Here is a 20,639-nt window from a genome sequence, read left to right as displayed (position 1 = left end):
CGCTTCTCCCTTCTACCCAGTCCTACTTTTCTCACTTCTTTACAGGGTAAGGAAGTGCTCCCAAGAGCATTTCCCAGGACGCGCTCTGCAGGCAACTTTACATCTCAAAGTCTATCTCCAGGTAACCCAACCTAGCATGGGATTGTCAATCAAAATGACCCCTTTGGGAAGCTTTACACAAAGTTTAATCATTCTGTCCTTGCTCAGAACCTACGGAGAATTCCATTTGATGATCTGTTTTTAGAACTACAAGCACATTTTGTGCGAGATCTACCCCAAAGTGCCAAATTTTTACCATCTGGGGGTACGTATGTATATTTTTTGGAAATAACCAGAAGTTATTCTAAGCTGAGTCTAAAAAATAAGTTTTGTGATTAAGCTAGAGTCTACTATTTAGGATACAAAATTAAGTGCAGCTAAAATGTGTTGGGTATAATTTGCCTAAATGGCGATCAGATTGGTTTGAAAACAATATCTAAAAAGATGCTAAAAAATGTTTTTTAACGAGAGCAACATCAGTGAAATAAATGTGTAGACTCCCAAGAGAATTACTTAGAATGATAAATCTCATGTCCATGGATAGCTTCCACCATTCATATTAAAAATGCCAGTTCCAACATTTTATAGTTATGATGAAGTTGCAACTATAAGACACTAGTTAGAGCCTATTATTCCCCCTCTAATTATACTTTAAGGACTAAAGAGCTCAATGGAAAAATGGGACTTTTAAGACCTATGTTGTAGGTTCTGAAGAAATGAGGAGGTGTAAGGAGAATTTGGTACTTTTTCCAATACAAGGGCTTGAGCATATTTGTAGGTTAACGGCAGGAATTCTGTCTTATCCATCTGCCAATCTCAGTGCTATCCCAGTGCCTTATGCATAGTAAATTGTTGTGCAAGTAACTAAGTTATTCAATTACAAGAAAAATGCTAGAGATAAGCAGCCTTTCTGGGTTGCAGCTGGTAAACAATATCAGAAATGATAAATAAAATATTATAAACATAATATTATTCCTTATATTTGTGTAGCTTATTTTGTGTATCTGTGTAGCATCCCTGTATTTTCCTTCAAATTCATATTCCCTTTAGTTATTAGCTGAGCCCTAAAAATTTAAAAGAACTCTATGCTTGTTTGCATAATACAAGGGGCTGACTCTTCAGCCAGTGTTAATAGTAAAAGAACCCAAGAAATAAAGTAGGTAGAGGTTATTGCAAAGACGAAAGAAAGGCTGAGTTATCCCTAGGGCCTGAGAGTGGAAGAAGGGAAACATAAGGAGGCTCCTCAGCCTGAAAACAGGCCCCAGGCTTCTCAAAGTAGAAAATGCTCACAGCTCACCAAACATGAAGTACTGATGTGGCTATAACCAACAGCATACAGTTAAGTGTCAAAAAGGATAGAGATGACAATTTGTGCTGCGCAGAGTAGGAAGGGCGGAGATCAATATACACCAGAAAAATCTTCGGGAGAGAAAAAGAGAAAGAGCTGTGGTTGGCAAGAAAGATCGGCAGATCATCAAGGACTGTACAGGATGTGCTAGAGGGAGGGAGCATTCCCAGCAGCAAATGAAGGCTCGGGGGCAGAAAGGACCCTGACAGTCTGGGGCTGTCCCATTGCAGCCACATCCTATTCATAAGGCATTGATAGAAAGTATGTGTACCAGACCTGGACCAGTCACTGGAAAAGCCATAGATGTGTATAGATGAGCATTCCCTCCAGAGTCTCCACAGCAGGGCTGCAGAGAAAAAAACGATACACAAAAACCATTGACCTTAAATGTAATTATCAGGGAACAGGGACTCAGAAAAGTAAGACACAAATCTGAGAAAGCCTCATGGAGGAAAGAACGCAAGCTAAGCCTTGAGAGGTGCTCAGGATTTTGATAGGTTGCTCTGAGCAGAAGGAAGAGCACCAGGGGCACCAAAAATAAGCATGATTTGTGTTCTGCAGGACAGGAAGGTCACACCGGATAGTAGGAAAAAGTGTGACTGAATACAATGAATATAGGGGCCAAACTGATGAGAGAGTCAGGGATCCGGGAAACAAGCTCCTATGCACCAGGGACACTCCCTGGTGACTGTTATCACTTTTCTTGCAGAACAACCTGCTGGCAGCTATTGCTTTTTCTTGCAGAGCAAAGCACCAGCCAAGAAGCAAGCCTAGACCCTTCAAATTAGTCCAAGACAAGATGGCTGCCAAGTGTGACTTTTCACAGACGTTTCCCCTCATTACAATGCTAAAAATCATCCCCAGAGGTGAAGACTTAACATGCAAATGCAATATATGATGTATGAATAAGCATGTTTTGTCAACTGTTCCTGTGTGCCCAACTCCCTGTATTTTCCCGCTGTTGTTCAGGGAGTCCACCTGGCACCTTTGTCGTGATCGTGTCTCCCTTCCGCTGCAGCTGTTGCCCCAGTAAAGACTTGCCAGTGCTTTTAAATTTGGGGTCCAACCTTGTTTGTATAATTGCTGGGTCTAAGGATCCAAACCTGGTAACAAAATGACAGGGCTTTAAGAGAACAAGAGGACTTGGATTTGACGTAGATGGCGAGCAATCATGTCATGGAGGGTCTCCAGTTGGGAGACAGGAAAGCAGGCAGCTGCATTTGCCCAAATCAAAATTGATGAGGACCCACACTAGGCAGCAGACATGGGAGCAGAAAGGGAGATTCTAGCAAACATTTCAGAAAGCTCAACAGGATGACAAATTAAGGAAAAGAGTGGAAATAGAGATGACTCCAAAGGGACGCTGCTCACAGAAACTAGATTATTGGGAAGGGAACTCAGTCTAGGAAATATATAAAAAATTTGGTTTAAAATATATTAAATTTGGCAAGGACACAGGCTCTGGAGCCAGAAGATCTTGCCTGTTTATTTCAGCCAGAGGCTCAGTCGCCTCACAGCCTCATGGAGATCCGTCTTCAGCACCTTTTTCACTGTAACTCTGTAGTCTGGTCTGTCATCCAACTGATCTCACAAAACCTCCAGGCTTAGACATGGAGCCAGGAGCAAAGCTGGCAAGACAGACTCTTCCTTAGTGTGGACGAGGCAGAGTTTTGCCAAAGCTTGTGCACTATTATTATTTTTTTGTCCAGATCATATACAGTAAACAATCACGAAATACTATTATTAGGTTCATTATAGCACATCTACTATGTTCTAAGTATTGACCTAGACTCCTTTTTATCATATCTCACTTAAACACTAACCCAGTGTCAAAGATATTAACCCAATTGTTTGTTAAGCCGATTTGTTACAGAAAATAAAACAAACTTAACTTTAGGGAGACTGAATTTCAAATTCACGAACTATAAAAGTGGAGCTTCTAACCCAGCTTTTTCTAAATCCAAAGACTGTGGTCCTTCACTCAAAGGCCCACACAGAGCGTGCTGGTCAAAACATAATTAAGAATACTTGCATATGGTATGATTTAAAATATATTCTGGGGAGCACCTGGGTGGCTCAGTCAGTTGAGTGGCCGACTTTGTCTCACGTCATGATCTCCCCGTCCGTGAGTTCCCGCCTCACGTTGGGCTCTGTGCTAACAGTTTAGAGCCTGGACCCTGCTTTGGATTCTGTGTCCCCCTCTCTCTCTGCCCCTCCTCTGATCATGCTCTGTCCTCTCTCTGTCTCTCAAAAATGAATCAACATTAAAAAACATGTTTAATTAAAAAAATAAAATAAAAATATAATATAATAAAGTATATTCTGGGAACACAGATGAGAGGGAAGCAATTAATTGGCCAAAAATTCTACAATTTCATTCTTGAGAACTACCAAGACTAAATGGCTGCCATCTAGTTTTAAGGATTTACTGACATCTAAATTTTTAGTTTTAGAACATCTGTAATATTTATCATTAACTATTTTAATAACACTAATCTGTGTTTCAAAAGGTAATTTAGTAATTAATCCACATTACATATTCATCCATAAAATCAAAATATATAGCCCAATAGAGATGGACAAAGGACATTTTATAAAGGAAAAATACAAATGGTCAAAAACTTAATGAATAAAGTTGTAATATCATTAATAACAAAAAAAAAAAACCCCTGAAATTAAGGGAGATACCATTTTTTATCTCCCAAATAGGAGAGAGTTCTTTTTGGAATCCAATTGATGAGAATGAGTGAAAATTATCACTCTCATATACTGTTGATTAAAGTACAAATTGATATCATCTTTCTAAAAGACAAATTGCAATCAGAATCACCAGAATGTACGAACCCTTTGACCCAGAAATTTCTTAAGTACAAGTACCTTCATCGTGATGTTAAAGTAGTAAAAAATTTTAAACAGCCTAATATCCAATAATAATTAATGATCAAACAAAGTTGGAGGAAGCATACAATGGAATGCACTGCGGTTATTAAAAATCACATTGTGTAAGAATATAAAATGACCTGGAAAAATGATTATAGCCCATCATTAAATAAAGAAAAGCATGTCTCAAAATAATGTTAGTATAATTCAATTTTGCTGATCTGAGCGGCAACTTCATCCTGGATCTTAAGAACGATTTTTTTTTTTTTAGTAATGGTAATATTTTCTTCACTGTGCTTCCCTGCGACTTCCACATTTTCCATAACAAACGTAAATGTTTTTTAATGATCAGACAAAAGTCATTTAAAAATCTGATTTTGTTAAATTATCTATTATAGATTAGCAGGGAAGCAAGGCCCCAATCCAGTTCCTCCAGCAGGACATTTGTTCCCTCTCTCCCTAAGCTCTCTCTACTCTCCCCCCTTACATTCCAGCCCTCCCCTTCTAAGAAGCGCACAGCTGGTTGCAGCCATTGTCCTGATCACAAACCTTTCCACAAGAATGCCATATCTTGGGTCACATTTGCCTCTTCTCCAACCCAACCCATTTATTCATTTTAAATCCAGCAAACAGTTATTGAACATCTATTCTGTGCCAGGCAATATATATTGATGCCTATGACACAAAGTGAAATAGGACATAGTCTGACTGTTACAGAGTCAGATGTGAATACATCGTATACACTTTGACTGGAGTTTAACGAGCACATGGGGGAAAAAGTTCAAAATCAGATCCAGGAGGTGAAGACAAGCAGGGAGGAATGCTCAGAGGCAGTGATACTAATCCTACAAAAAAAATAGGAACCATCAGGAAAAGATATGGTAGGCAGAGGGGTACGCCTGTGTGAGGCAGAGGTGAAAAAAAAGCATATTTTCACAGGAGAGAGCCAAATGATAAGAGAATAAACTGAGGGTTGATGGAGGGTGGGAGGGAGGGGAGGGTGGGTGATGGGTGTTGAGGAGGGCACCTGTTGGGATGAGCACTGGGTGTTGTATGGAAACCAATTTGACAATAAATTTCATATTTTAAAAAAGTATATTTCCTGGGAACCTCAAGAATCTCCATTTGGCTACACTATAGTGTCTAAGGGCAAGTGTCCTTGGAAAAAAAGATGCCTCCGCCAAACAATTTGAGGAAACACCGTATGGTTATAAACTGTATCACCTCTGGTAGACTAATAGTGCACATTAACATATGAAAGGCCTTCAGTGGGAAAAAAGAACCCCTCTCCCTCTTTCCCCCTGTATTCCTAGAAACAAACTTTGGAAACATCGTACAGAGAAGAGAGGAGTCTAAAACATAAAGACCTTGCACATTAAACTAAGGGATTGGCTCTTTATCCTGAAAACTCTATGAAGGATGTGGACATTTACAGTTTTCAAACAAAGGAGTCACATAAGCAGTTTTGTGATTCAGAAAACACTGCTATGGCAGCAGTAAAGAGCATTGCAGTAGAGGGAGTAGAGGCAGGGCGGAAACCAGTTCTCAGGAAGCTGTTACAGTGGTCAAGAGGAGAAGGAATATGGTCCTGAAACTAAGACTAGAGAAATGGCCATGGTCAAGAAAGAGATGGTGGTTTACAGAGAATCTGGCTTAAGGCAGAATATAGGAATTAGTAACAGATGGGAAGCATGGCGGAATCAGGGTCAATGCAGAAAATATCTAAGATGTTTTAAGCTGTGTCTTTGTTTCCTCCTAGGGTCACTGGAGGATGCAAAGTTAGGATTGGAGCAACAGTGTAACAAATTAAGTCTTGGACATGTCTCACACATTACAGAAAATGTGAGCTGGAGGCTGACAGAAAGATCTATGAACAATATGGATTAGGGGATCACCAGAGTATCGGTCATAAATGAAACCATGGGCTTTGGTGGGAAACATAAAGGGGAGAGGGCAGTGTTAAGGACATAATCCTGGGGAATACCAAAAATTTGGCCCAAAATAATAAATCTATACGTGGTAAAGAGAGGTCAGAGGGGAAGCATGGAAACCTTAAGAGAGAAATGCCAGAGGAGCCAATGAAGGAGAGGCTTTTTAAAATTTTTTAATGTTTATCTATTTTTGAGAGAGAGAGAAACAGAACACAAGTGAGCAGGGGATGAGCAGAGAGAGAGAGGGAGACACAGAATCTGAAGCAGGCTCCAGGCTCTGAGCCGTCAGCTCAGAGCCCAATGTGGGGCACAAACCCACAAACCACAAGATTTTGACCTGAGCCTAAGTGGGATGCTTAACCAACTGAGCCACCCAGGCTCCCCAAGGAGAGTTTTTAATTTGAGGTTGTGACCATTAGGATCAAATATAAGGCAGATCTAGTGAGATATGAACTGGGATGAGTCTGCTGGCTTCCATGATTGTGGATAATCGGGGGCCTGTGTCAGAGCCTTGTCGCAGCGGGTGGGATTGGAAGTCAGACCACAGGGTCAGAGTGAGTAAGAGACAGAGCAGGGCTGGGTTTGTCCCTCAAAGAGCTGACACAGAGAATGTTTAGGGCTTAATAAAATGTTGGCGTTTTGGCTCTCACATGAGGGATAACTGACTATATGTTTCTATGTTAAGAGTGAGGGAGGCATAAGAAGGGGGTGTCAGTAGTAAAGGGAGGCTAAAGAAAAAAGAGAGGAGTTGATGGAGGAGTCTCTGGGGGAGCAGAGGGCATGAATTCACAGTGCCGACGCTGGAGAGTAGGAGAGTCCCTGCTCCTTTGAATTTGGGAGGAGGGCAGCTTATAGGTAGCAGGGAAGGAATGAAAGAACGTGGTCATCCAAAGATTTCAACTTACCCAGAGCAAAGTTTTGTAAAAGTGCTTGGAAGGCATGAAGGGGCTCGACAGAAGAAGGTTGAGTTTCAGAGAAGAATCAGTTCATCACCCAGAAGAAGCACAATGAAGATTCCAGCAATGCCAAATTTGCCTTTAAAGCTTCAGAAATTGCAATCAACTCAGCATTTTTAAAAGTTGATATTAGTTTTAAAATATAGGAGCACAGTTATCAAGACAAGGTTCTTCAGCTATAAGTATATGCTTACTTATATATACGGATTTTTGCACACATTTTTAAACAGGACATTTTTCTTAGGCACAGAGACTGGGAGAAATGTAAATATCAGAGCTTAGTGAACTTCCCTTTCGCTTTCTCCTCCCCCAAATCTGGGATCATTTAAGGCTTAAGAAAACCACAAATACAACAGAGACTATACTTTTCATTTACTACTCTTGTAAATAGTACTTTCAAATTTCCATGTAGTAAAGTGAAGTGCTATCCATTATTAGAGCCATGTTTCTTCATTTTCACCATTGATTGATTTCCTCTTAGGATCTCTCTCTAAGATAGTTTAAAAATTAAGATATCGACTAGGTGGGTGCAGATGAATTCATACCAGCTGACATTGCCGCAGAAATCTAAACAACCAGGTGGATTCTTCCACCATGGCCTGAAGACGGAAAAGAACAACAGAAACTCCACACCTGGAGTAAAGATGCTAAGCCCATTTCAGAACTATTTTTGGTTCCTTGATTACAGTGAAATATGATAAGTACATGTTTTTCGAAGAGGAACAAAGTGCTCGCAGTATGAAGGCAAATCAAGAAAGGCGGTGCTTCTAAAATGAACTATAAACTCCACAACCACCACTTCTACCCTGTCCTTAGGTAAATACCGCAATGCTTTGTTCAAAGGATGGATTGTGTTAGCTGAATTGAAGAGGTTCAGATCCAGGAATCCAAGTGTAAGAGGAAAGCCCTAAAGAGCAGTTGTTCTGAGAAGACCAGGGCCTGGAGAAGAGCTTCAAGTCTCCACAATTCAGATCTGCTCATCCTCCCTACAAATTCAGATTTTGACATCTGAATGCAAGATTGCCATTTTGCCATTGCAACCCTACATATTTTTTAACTAAATGTGTCCTCTTGTGGGCTATTTTGATAGCTATATTTATTTTAATGCATTGTCTATATATCCCTTACATTATTCGGAATCCACAGGGGAGTTAACAATTTATAGAAAACCTTTAGGATGAAAGAAATACTCACATTTAATTTATTGGATTTGTGAATCTTCGTTTTTACATATGTTATTAAGGTTGTTGAAAGACAGGCTTATCTGTAACTATAAATGCCTAGGAGCTAGGTACCATATTTTCTCATTGAATTTTGATAAATGTCGTTTGATTTGCACTGAAACTTTTGGAAGACCATCTTCTTCCAGTATCAGTGAGAAGGCTTTAAAACCAGATTTGAAGAAGTCAGGAGCCATGAAAAGTCCAGGCAGCCAGAAACACAACTTCAATTGTGCCTTCTAAGGAACGTGGCCAGGAGGCTGCGGTCACCGTCGTGGTTTACTGTGCATCATCACCATGGGCATGGATACCACGAGCACCTACTGAATACAGGATGCTGCTACCATAGAGGCCTGCAACTTACCAGAGCACCATCGCTGCGAGTCAGCCAGACTTCCAAGCTGTTCTCAGGTATTTACATTATAGGCTCTGGATTCTATGCCCTGGTGAGGGCACTGGATGGACCAGGCATGTTCATGTGTTTACCTTCTAGCAGCCAAGGAGCTACTAAACCTAATATCTGTCTCCCTTCAACTTCTATGGGATTCTTTCCAAGTAGAAAAGCTAGGTGGTTGCTGGGCAGCTAATCCCAACAAATATCCACTACCAAGTACTACTTGGCACCTGGTAAGTATTTCTAAAAACTGTTTTGGGGGATGGTATAGAAACGTATTATTTTTTTTACCTTTTAAAAAAGGGTAGGAATTTTGTTCCAGAAAATGAGAGAGAAATAATGCTAGTTCTCTTTGCTTTTTAATGCCTCAAATATATTTCTAAATGACACTGCAAAGGCATGTTGACTGTATGGAAACATTTTGTAAAAAAAAAAAAAAAAAAAAGGTCAGTTTTCACACAAGCAATCTTCATAATTTGCACTTTAAGGAGAAAATAAAGGCATAGTAACTACATTAGAATAAAGGCTTTAATGAGCTAATGCATCCTAAGTTAGCCCTTGTGGACCTTGAAGAAAGAGGATGGAGCAACTGTGATACTCCCTGTTCCACCCCTCCCTTTAGGGGCCTCAAGGCCTAAGCAGACTTCTACAGAGAAGACACTCCGAAGTTGTGCTCAACCTGACCTACAGTAGAGGATAGACAAGGAGGAACCGTGTTCTCATATTCAAAGGAAGAGAAGTCATGTCTCCTCCACGGTCCCTGGACTTGTCAGTTCATTCACTTGTTCATTTATCAATGACACACTTTATTTTTTTTTTAAGTTTATTTATTTATTTTGAGAGAGAGAGAGAGAGAGAGAGCACAAGGGAGGTACAGAGAGAGAGAGAGGGAGGGAGAGAATCCCAAGCAGGCTTTGCACTGCCAGTGTAGAGCCTGACATGGGGTTCAATCTCACAAACTGTGAGATCAGGACTTGAGCCAAAATCAAGAGTTAGATAGTTAACCAACTGAGCCACCCAGGCACCCCTCTATGACACACTTTCAATGTGTTCATCATGTTGTGCCTCATGCCATGCATTGGTGAGCAAGGTAGACAGAATCCATCCTTTTCCTTCTGGCTGGCTTCTTTTCAGAGATGCCTGGCCCTCTCCTACAGATACAGATGTGTATTTCTTTGTAAGTGCATATGGCACACTCTTAGGGAGTGAATACAAATGAAGCAGAAGGTCTACACATTGATAGATTTGGATCAGGAGAATGCTCAGTTCAATCTGAAGAACAGTGTCACCTGACATAACCTTAAACAGGTCTTTTTCTCACTTGATCAGGTGATAAACTTACATATCAGATCAGGAAGACAGAAACCACTTTTGAAATTCAAGTTGCTTATATGAGCCATCCTTTTACCCCTGACAGTTGGCATTGGTTAAGAGAATAAGTCCAATCAAGTCAGAACGCTCAGTCCCAACTCTCATGATAAATTGTCACTTCCGCCGTCTCTGTGTGCTGATGGCTCTGGATTATGGTAACGAGTAGAGCACGTGATGAAGGTGGTGTGAGGCATCGATAGTTTCTTTTCTTCTTTAGAATCTTTTTTAAAGAATTATCATATTTGAGCGATTCTTCATAAATGTCCTTAAAGGCTTTGTCCTGTGCTAGACACTAATCAAAACATTAGTCATTGAACTGCAGAACACATTTTCTTTTTTCTTTTTAATTTTTTATTTATTTTTGAAGGAGAGAGAGACCGAGCATGAGCAGGGGAGGAGCAGAGAGAGAGAGGGAGACATAGAATCCGAAGCAGGCTCCAGGCTCTGAGCTCTGAGCTGTCAGCAGAGCCCGATGCGGGGCTCAAACTCACAAACTGTGAGATCCTGACCTGAGCCGAAGTCGGACGCTTAGCCGACTGAGCCACCCAGGCGCCCCTGCAGAACACATTTTCAAAAGTAGTCTGTACTGATATAGACTTGCTACAAAAATGGACAAGATAGGCAAACTAGAAAGAACGGATCTACATATATTAACTGATCAATAATGTGAGAAAGAACTGATCTTTAGTGTAAAACTAAGGGAACTAACCAGTAATCATGATAATGACAACTGCTAATGTTTACTGAGTGCTTCCTACATCCCCACATTATTCTAAGCTCCCGTGCCGTATAATTCCAGCCTTACCACCACCCAATGACGTATAAAGTGAAAGTACTCAGTGCCCTTGCAGCTGGAAGACTGCACCACACTGACTCTCCATTTAATTACAGAGCTAATGGAGAAGGTGGTATTTTAGCCAATGTTGATGGGATTAGGGGCTTCCGTGTCACGAAATTTCCAGAGATGTGGAAGGCAGGCAGGCCAGAAAATGCGACCACTGAAAAGAAAGAGAAGTACTATGTACGATGACATAAGGAAAACTAGGCAAGATAGTTTTCCCAGCTCCCAAATAGGGAGCTCAACCGTGCCTTGAGATAAAGGTAAGAGGGAAGGGTCTCTGGAGAAAACGATAGGGATTGATCATTTGCACTGAAACAGAAAAGAGACCAGCAAGACAAATGAAGAGAGAAATGCAGCTGGTGTGATCGCCAGAGAGGCTTGAGTGGCGAACATGAGCAGTTCAGGTTTTCATGGACCAGGTCAGGGAATCAGAGCCTCGTAGATGTAAATGATCAGATGGGAAAAGAATAGACACAGGGATGTAAAGAGACAGAACCAGCAGGCTAGTGTGACAGATTGGACGTGGGCAGGGAAAAACAACAAAAGAAGATGGCTCCAGGGCAAAACTGGAAAGAGGGACTTTGATGTCTGCAGAAATTTGTCTGCAAAGCTGCCCTTTCTCTGTCCCTTGTTCTTATCGATCTGGCCCTGTACCAACAGCAAGCACCCGAATTTTCAACATGTCCTAGCACCTTCTTCCATGTGTTCTGATCCTTTCATTGCTGGCATTGCTTAGCTATCAGCAGCTGCCATTCCCTGCCCCATGTTATTTACATCAAATCCTGTCATTCAAGGATCATTCAGCCAGATTCTACCCTCCACAGAAGAGACGCAGACCTCAAGGCCACGATTGGTTCAGATGGCTGCAGAGTTCACTGAAAGAGAAATGTGCAGCCCAAGGAGCCAAACACATCTCAGCAGTGTCTGGAGACACAAACAGTCCATCTGGGAAGGACCAAAGAACTGAGAGGCCAAGATGCTTGCGGTAGGCTGAATAACGGTATCCAAAGACAACCACGTCTGGATTCCTGGAGTTTGTAATTATTATATGGCAAAAAGAACCTTGCAGGGTGATTATATTAAGGATCTGGATATAGAGAGCTTGCCAGGATCTTCCACAAATGTAATCACAAGTGTCCTTGTATGAGAGAGAAAGAGGGAAGATTTGAGTAGAGACGAGAAGGCAATGTGACAGAGCAGAGATTGGAGTGATGTGGTCACAAGCCAGGGAACGTGTGCAGCCATCAGAAGCTGGAAGAGACAAGGACCTGATTCTTTTCGGGAGCCTCCAGAAGGAACCAGCCCTGCTGGCACCTTGGTTTTAGACCTCTAACATCATTTTGGACCTCTGTCCTCCACCACTGTAAGAAAATAAATGTCTGTTCTTTTAGCAATTTGTTAATGAAGTCATGGAAACTAATATTTAAAGAAACTAACTATAAAAGAAACTAACTCCTCTCTCAGCTGGTGAGAGAGACAGTGAAGCCCAATTATTAAACAAAAAAAATTCCTCTAGCTGTGCCAACTTTTCAATATTGATCCAAAGAAGACAGCTTCCATGTTTTCCTTGAGAACCAGAAGAATACATGAATGTATCTATTTCCAGCAGGGCCCCAGACATTTTTAATCCCACTTGCTTTCTTTTGGTCCATACCTATTGTCCAACCCCAAGTAGTCAACTAGCTAATTACTTTGTTTTTCTGCAAGCACTGCCTGTTCTGCAACTCCCTACCTTTGCTCATGCAGGAACTCCCAATAGAACTGTCCTATCCTTTGTTCTCCATTTTTTTAAACTTTTCTTTCTTCTTTCTTTCTCTTTCTTTCTTTCTTTCTTTCCTTTCTTTCTTTCTTTCCTTCCTTTTCTTTCTTTCTTTCTTTCTTTCTTTCTTTCTTTCCCTTTCTTTCTTTCTTTCTTTCTTTCTTTCTTTCTTTCTTTCTTTCTTTCTTATTTCTCTCTTTTTAGAGTGAGAGAGAGCTTGCACGTGTGTACATAAACTGGGGAGGAGCAGAGGGAGAGGGAGAAAGAGAACGCTAAGCAGGCTCCACACTCAGCATGGAGCCCAATGCAGGGCTCAATCTCATGATGATGAGATCATGACCTGAGCCGAAATCAAGAGGCAGATGCTTAACTGACTGAGCCGCCCAGGCGCCTCTTGTTCTCCATTTTTAAAATGCCTTTCCATCCTATGACACAGCAGAAAACTTCCTTTTCAATCCATCCGTGTATCTATAGAATGAGTTGCTCTCTCCTTTGCAGTCCCATGGCTTGAGAACATTGAGCACCAATCACATTTATTCATTATTGACTTATCAGAAGATGAGCTCCTGGAACATGGAGACTTCGCATCCACCTTCTCAGTAACACGTTTGCTATGTGTTGGGTATGGAAGGGGTGGTCGTAACTGACACAGAATTGAATGAAGACATGAGCCTTTCTGGTCTCCCCCCATGCCCACATTCCACGCTCTGCTTTTATCTTTTACCTTCCCCCACTTTAAAAATCAAGTTCACATACCCCATGAATATCTTTAAGTTAAATGGAAAACTATTTCCTTAAGTTTAGTTATAAAATTCACATTACAAGAAAAATGAGTAACTGCAGTGATAGCATGTGAGGATAAACCAAAATAATTGATAATTCTGTCCTTTTGAAAACCTCCTATAAAACTGAATTTTGTTTCAGATGAAATTTGATCCCTTTGGTCACAACAATATTAACCCACTGCCTCTTTCTATTCTTAATAGTTCTATTTGGTCTGATACACATATAGTTCTAGGTATAAATAAGTAGGTATATAAATATGTACTATACATGCTGTGCATGTGTCCTGTATCTGGTACATGTAGTCACATGAGGCATGTGTTCTGTGTATGGGTAGGTGCATTTGTGAATCCAGATTAATGGTGAAGAAAGCATGAGTTTAATTTACTGTTCTGTCATTTATTCATTGCATGACCTTAGATAAATTCTTCAGAACGAGGTTCAGCATCTATAACTGTAAAATGGGGATAGATAAATAGCTACATTTTAGGTCTATTATAAGAACTATCAAAGTATGTAATAGAGTCTAGCATGTAGTGAATTTTCAGTAAATGGTATCTATTATTAATATTCCTCCCTAAATGTTCCCTATATTCGGGATTATGTTTCTATAACAACACTACCTTATGCAGTCCTCAAAGCAAATGGGTTACTGTGAAAAGATCATTAAGAAGTTGAGTAGATATGCCAGTGTCTTCAATCCTTCCTACTGCCCCTGACTCAACTGGACACCTACCCAACGAGATTCAGCCCTGCGTTTCCACTTTTCTCTAAGTCATTTCAGATCTAATCTTCCCCACTGTCATTCTGATTACAAGTAGCTTATTTGCATCACACGGTAAGTGATTCGAAAGTGCCTAATATTTTAGACCTTATCCTCTAGGAATTCAAATCTGGAAAGGTCAAAGTGATGGGACAGACTATTTTACTGGGGTCAGAAAAGCAGGGCTCATCAAAAACAAGAGGATCGACGCAGGGGAACATAAAAGACAAAAAGCTGAGCGGGAGCCAAGACTCACTAATGAGCACAGCCTGCTGCCTTCTTCCCCAACTTCCTGCCTGCTAACAAGGCTGGGCTAGTCCAGGTCCTTGATCTGTCTGATGTAGAATCTGGACAATGGGTTGAGAGGACCAAACAGAAGACTGAGAAGAAACCTGTAAGAATAGTCGAGAGGTTTCACTATGTACATAATGAAGGACTCCTGCCAGGGGAACAGAGTGAAGAAAATCTCAGGCTGAGCAGTGAAGGAAGTTTGGAGTTTGTGATGAGAAAGGCTGCAGGGTCTTGGACAATTAAAAAGGAGCAGTCAATGTAGAATCGGATCCCCTTGAAAGTTCTTTAATAGAGGCAGGTAAAAAAAAATGGATTTCCTTTTTATTTCTATGTTAACACTAACTGACCTTCTCCAACTTGACCTCCTTAAGACACCAGAAGCCCCTGGGTTTTTTGTAGGGTTACGTAAGAAAACAGAAAATGCATTAATTAGTGCTTGGTGCGAGCCAAGCAGTTCAAGAACCTTGTAGGGCTCCGACACTCTCCCTCCACCACTGATGCCAGCTACCAGCCAGTGTGGACCCTGGGGAGTTCGTCTCTTTCATGGTCAATACTCTGACGCTTTCCTCTTAAACAGCATGAAATCTAGGTTCCTGATTTAATTCTGCAGTTCCAAATTCTTAGTCCCAGCCTCGAGTCCTAACTACAGCCTTTAAATTGGATTCAAGTATGACTCAGCTGCTTTTCAAAAACCGACCTTTGGCTTTCTTGCTTCTTTGGCTCTCATTCTAGTGCTTGCAATTGCCCTGCTCCAGCTTAGTCTAAAAGCGGCCCCAGGATTCTTCCTCAGATGGAGGAAGTTTAGACAGTGTGGATGTTTTAATTAATCAAGGAAGGCCTCCTGGAGGGGAAAGAATTTGAATGAGGGCTTCGGAATGTTGGAGGGATCTGGACACAACTTTAAAGTAGTTGTGTTGATCTGAGTTTGATTTTACAGGGGTGCAAAAAGTTAAAATGGGTTGATAATAGGGCTTGCAAAGTCGCCTCAGTGAGGAAAATGAAAGCCACTGAGGAAACATTAAGAAAAATTCACATTCTTGTCTCTTTGGAAGTGTTTTGTTTTTTTTTTTTTTTCCTTGACTGACATGTAGTCCACCCCTCTCTGGGAACTTTGCTCCTTGGCCAAGAGGCAGTAGGTGAACCCCATTTTTCTCTACCATCAAACCTGCAAGTGATTAATTAAAACTAAGAACTGGATGGTCTTCGGGTCTGGTAAAAGAGATAGCAGGCTGGAGAAAAAGCAGCAGCTGTCTCCATTTTTCTACAGAACTCTTGCTGGAACAATTTTTCCCCTTTCTTTTTATTAAAATTTTTGCCAAAAGGCTGCTGCTCTGTCTGCCCATCTTTTAGCCAGGCATTTTGAGTGGGAGTGATTGAAGTGGGCAATTAGATTCTCCTCTGAGTTCCTCTTCATTTTCCTTTGGAGATATTTATCTCTTCCTGGTACAAAAAAAAAAAAAAAAAAAAAAAAGGATTTTTCAAGAAGGAGAAATAAACTCATTTCATTTGATCCTATTTGGATTCAGGAGATATCACGGAGATATGTGTTTCCTGATACAGTGATGATTTTTGAGAAGGAAACACAGGAACATTTTGATTAGGGAGCATGAGAGAAATTTATGAATATCTTCTTAGTCTCCTGTCCACTATACAGGGCTTCTAGTTGTGTCCCATGTACTTTCCCAGTGAAAGAGAAAAATGTTCAAAACTACATGTTTCCAAATATCCTAATTATCGGCTTTCTACATTGAATTCTCAGCGAATGTAAATACCACATCAACGTATTCATCCATTCATCCCTAACTTTGTCAATAATTATGCCAAAATGTAAATGACATCTCTACCCCCACCACAGGTGCAGAAGTGCCTACTCAATGTTCTTCCCTCCGACTCCAAATCTGATACACCAAGAACTCACTACTCTGAATTGCTAGAACATTTAATGAGAATGGTATACTCTTGAATGGATACTGCCAAATGCTGCCTAGGTTTACTAAAGGAAGAATTGGAACTTGGTCATAGCAACACCCAAAGCACCCTGACATCTCAAAACAGACTTCACAGACTTCAGAAGCTTCCCTGTCGAGACCAAAACATATTTCGTGAGTTGACTCTGGCTTTGTTGCCCTTCATTTCCCAAATGATCTTGGTGCATGATTTTAATTTACTAAATTAAAATCCAGTAAACAGGTATTTCCATCTTAAATTACCAGGGCCATTTTAAAGAAATCGTAGAAGAGATGCATTGCTGTTTTATCAGTTGGTGTTCCCTTTGTACAGTTCGCTGGTCATCCCATCCTCCAGTGTTGAATCGTGTGAAGAAGTGGGTGATCCTTTAAATCATCCTTTCAGTACCTGATGCTCCCTGTAGGCTCACACTGGAAATATCTGTATCCTGTGCCCAGTACCCTCTCCATGGCTCATTGGAGGCACATGATCGAAGGTAATCACTGCAGCCTCTATAGAGAGGGAGGGTAGCGCTCAGTCATGTAGAAATGTCCTTAAGGCTCTCTCAGGCTGAAAGTCCTGCTCATGAAGTGCTAAACTTTCTTTCTTTCTGGGAAGTCATCATTTTACAGGTGAAATTACACACAGACTATTGCTGGAGTGAATTTCTAATCTCAGCCTGACCCTTCTCTTACCACTCCACCTTGAGCTGCCCCATCTTCTAACATCAGCCACCCTGTGCTTAAGGAATGTAAACCAATTTAAAAATAAGTACAAGCCAATCAATTGCTAGGGTAAATCTGTTGTCACAATTATTTTGAAACAAATAGCACCCAACATAAGGCTTTGCCTGGAAAACTTTTGATAAATGTGGATTGAATCAGCAAACATTCTAAAATAAATGAATATTAATGATTTTTGCATCTATCCAGGGTTTGGGTTATCTGTCATAGTAGATTATTTTCACCATTTCTCCCTTCTATCGGTTAGGTAATTGAAAATGTACTATAATCTGAGTTGCCCTGAGAACACACAAAATGGTAATCAGAATGTCAGGAAGGAGAATGGATTATCTGCTTTGCAAAATCTGTGTTTTATCTTACAGGGCTCTCTGGGTTGTTGTTGTTGTTAAATTTTTTAGTGTTTGTTTATTTTTGAGAGAGAGATGGAGCACAAGCAGGGGAGGGGCAGAGAGAGAGGGAGACACGGAATCCAAAGCAGGCTCCAGGCTCTGAGCTGTCGGCACAGACCCCAACGCAGGGTGCGAACCCATGAACTGTGAGATCGTGACCTGAGCCAAAGTGGGATGCTTAACTTACTGTATGCAAGGTTGGGTAACCCTAGAGGGCAATCAACTGTGATATTAAGGATTTCTTGTAACTTTTAGTGGTACTACTAAAAAAAAAAAGGTAGGAAGGAAATAACATTTATTTAGTAACTGCAACGTACCTTTGCTTTCACATATGTTAGTTCACTTAATACTCAACCCAATTTTGGAAAGTATGTAATGTTATTTCCACTTTAAAAACAAATGAACTGAGACTCAGAGAAGCCGTTGAGCATCAATTTGCTCATTCAAGCCTCAAAACAACTCTGTGAACTAAATAGTACACCTGACCCCATTTTACAGATTCAGAAAACTGATTTCACAGTATTAATGGCTTACCCAAAACCACACGGCATGTAAATGAGATGGTATGAATAGAAATTAACGATTGGAAAAATAGGTCAAAGAAAAATATAAGAAACAAAGATCCTTTGGCCATGAAATCTCCGGGGCCATGTGTGGTTTTGCTCACTATTTTATCCCAGGGCCTGACTCTTAGTAGTAGATGCTCAGTAAAAATTTGTTGAATGGAAGAGTAAATGCACACATAGTTATGGTTTCAGTCTGTGATACAGAGGATTGTAGCCAATTGTCCTTCATTGTCGCTAAGAACAGCCTGGGAGGTTTAGATAAGATGAAAAACTTCCTGATACTGAAATGTATTTCTGGAGGATATTAAAATTTATATTCTGAAAGTATATAAAACTAAGATTTCTCCTGATCAAAATTCAATGAATTTGATATGCTCCCACCTACAGAATAAGGGATTGATTAAGTTCATCCCTCATCCTTTTGAGATAATCATTTATTCTTCACTGTGAAAGACCCTATCCTAGCACATAAAGGAAGGGCAAGCATTCCTGAACAAAAGCAGTTTCTGAGAAGAAATTCTTGCCAAACATATTTCATTCAGAGTGATCCACAAAGAGGGCACATGTGTTCCCTAATTGCAGGTCTGTTGATTAAGAAGGTTACAGCAAATCACTTTGGGGTTATTCAAAACTATAAATTTCACAATTCCTTTAGTTGTATTTATAAAGCTGCATGAGCTAAAAAATTCTGTGGCCTCCATCTAATTTTAATGAGAGATTTCCACAGACTTTGTGATCCTCAAACAATAACATGGTCATTTACTAACACAGGTAACCCTTGAACAACATGGTTTGAACTGCATGGGTCCACTTACACATGGCTTTTTATTGATTGATTGATTGATTGATAAATTCTGGTACAGCACTATAAATGTATTTTCTTTTCCTTATGACTTTCTTAAAAACATTTTCTTTTCTCTAGCTTCCTTTATTATAAGAATACAGTATTTAACACATGCAACATACAAAATATATGTTAATTGACCATTTCTGTTATTGTTAAGGCAGTCAACAGTAGGCTCTTAGTAGTTAAGTTTTGGGGAACTCAAAAGTTATACGTGGGTTTTCAACTATGCAGGAGGTCAGCATATTAACCCCTGCATTGTTCAAGGATCAAGCATGCTGATCTGGAAAAGGTAATGCTTTAAAGGAAATATGAATATTAAGGTGCTGTTATCAAAGCTAGCATCTTCCAAAAGTGAATGTGGTTCAAGCATCTTTCATTCCCTTTGTCTGTGGTGCAACCTGGATCACATCTTTCCTGATAGTGATACATTCCTAGGTCTGGCATGGCATCTCCAGGGGGTAGAGCTTCAGCAAAATTTGCCAAATGCATGCATGCATGAATGAATGAATGAGTGAATTCCAAGATGACCAAATACATTATATTTTTTCTGATTTTTTTTAGGTAAGAAATATGAGTCCAGGACAAATTAAAACTTTGCCTATAGCCACAAACAAGACAGTAGCAGAATACTAAGTATGAAAAGGAATGAAATCTGTAGAATCAGCCCCATTGTACTAGCTTTTAAATCTGCCTTTCTGTGGGAAGCTTCTCAATCAGCCAAGGCTGAGTTGGGAAAGAGCAGTTGAGGTGTTTCATTGACTTTTACTATTGAATATGGATTTCACAGGCAATAGAAAAGCCAAGAAGCCTATCTGGGGACAGTCAAGAGACTAGAAAAGGCAAGAGGTGTTCAGGAAGAAGATGGTGTTTGCAGAGCCAAGGAGCTGTGCTGCTTGGAGAACGTTGGAATGACAGGGACCTGCCCAGTGGAACCTGGAGTCATGCAGGAAACTCAGCAGCTACTGGAGTGAATGCCCGTCCAAACAAAGGAACGGAAAGAGAGACAGTGATTTATTCCCTCAACTTGCCCTTCAGTTCTCCACCGTGCCTCTGCAGTGGCCTCCTTGGGAGCCAGGAGACAAGACAGCTTTGGAAATATCGCTCCCTGACACACAGTAGAGGACAGAGAAGGGCAGAGGATGCATCGGAGGGAAAACAGGCGAACAACTCCTACACCTTCTCTGATGCCTTCTCATGGAGTTAGTGTCTTCCTCCTATGCACCCTTACAGCGCATTAGGCAGAGAATTATTAGGACACTCACGCTATCACATAGTCACGCTTTGTTTACATATCTGCCTCAACTTCTTTCTTTTCATTCCTCCAGCACTATTCTGGGATATTGCAATTTTTGAATAAAATATTTTTGAGTGAATGAATAAATAAATGATTGATTTCATTCAATTTCAGCAAATGTTAATTGAGCCCTTCCATTAGGCCACGAAGTTCCAATTGATTCCACCTAGGTCACCTCATTCATAGAATGTTCTGAAGGCATTCTGGCCTCCCACCCTCTCCTATCCCAAACAGTCAATTCTCACCAATCACACTATTGGTTGGCAGTGTGTGTGAT

At 40.6% G+C, this 20,639-nt stretch overlaps 1 long non-coding RNA gene across 4 annotated transcripts; it reads left to right on the top strand.

Annotated features, from left to right (window-relative positions):
- The first annotated feature begins 15 nt into the window (after positions 1-15).
- On the top strand, positions 16-20,428 carry LOC132682178 (uncharacterized). Of its 4 annotated transcripts, XR_009611516.2 has the most exons (4): positions 254-304; positions 6,027-6,109; positions 16,432-16,678; positions 19,630-20,428. It is a non-coding gene; the product is annotated as an uncharacterized LOC132682178 (long non-coding RNA). The 4 variants fall into 4 exon arrangements; XR_009611515.3 differs by lacking the exons at positions 254-304; positions 6,027-6,109 and adding an exon at positions 16-121; XR_009611517.2 differs by lacking the exon at positions 6,027-6,109 and having other exon boundaries at positions 227-304.
- The last annotated feature ends 211 nt before the right edge of the window (positions 20,429-20,639 follow it).

The sequence above is a fragment of the Panthera onca genome, chromosome A1, assembly GCF_046562875.1.
Source record: "Panthera onca isolate mPanOnc1 chromosome A1, mPanOnc1 haplotype 2, whole genome shotgun sequence".
Taxonomy (NCBI): domain Eukaryota; kingdom Metazoa; phylum Chordata; class Mammalia; order Carnivora; family Felidae; genus Panthera; species Panthera onca.
Note: the sequence above shows the minus strand (reverse complement) of the source record. Positions and strands in the feature narration are given on the sequence as shown.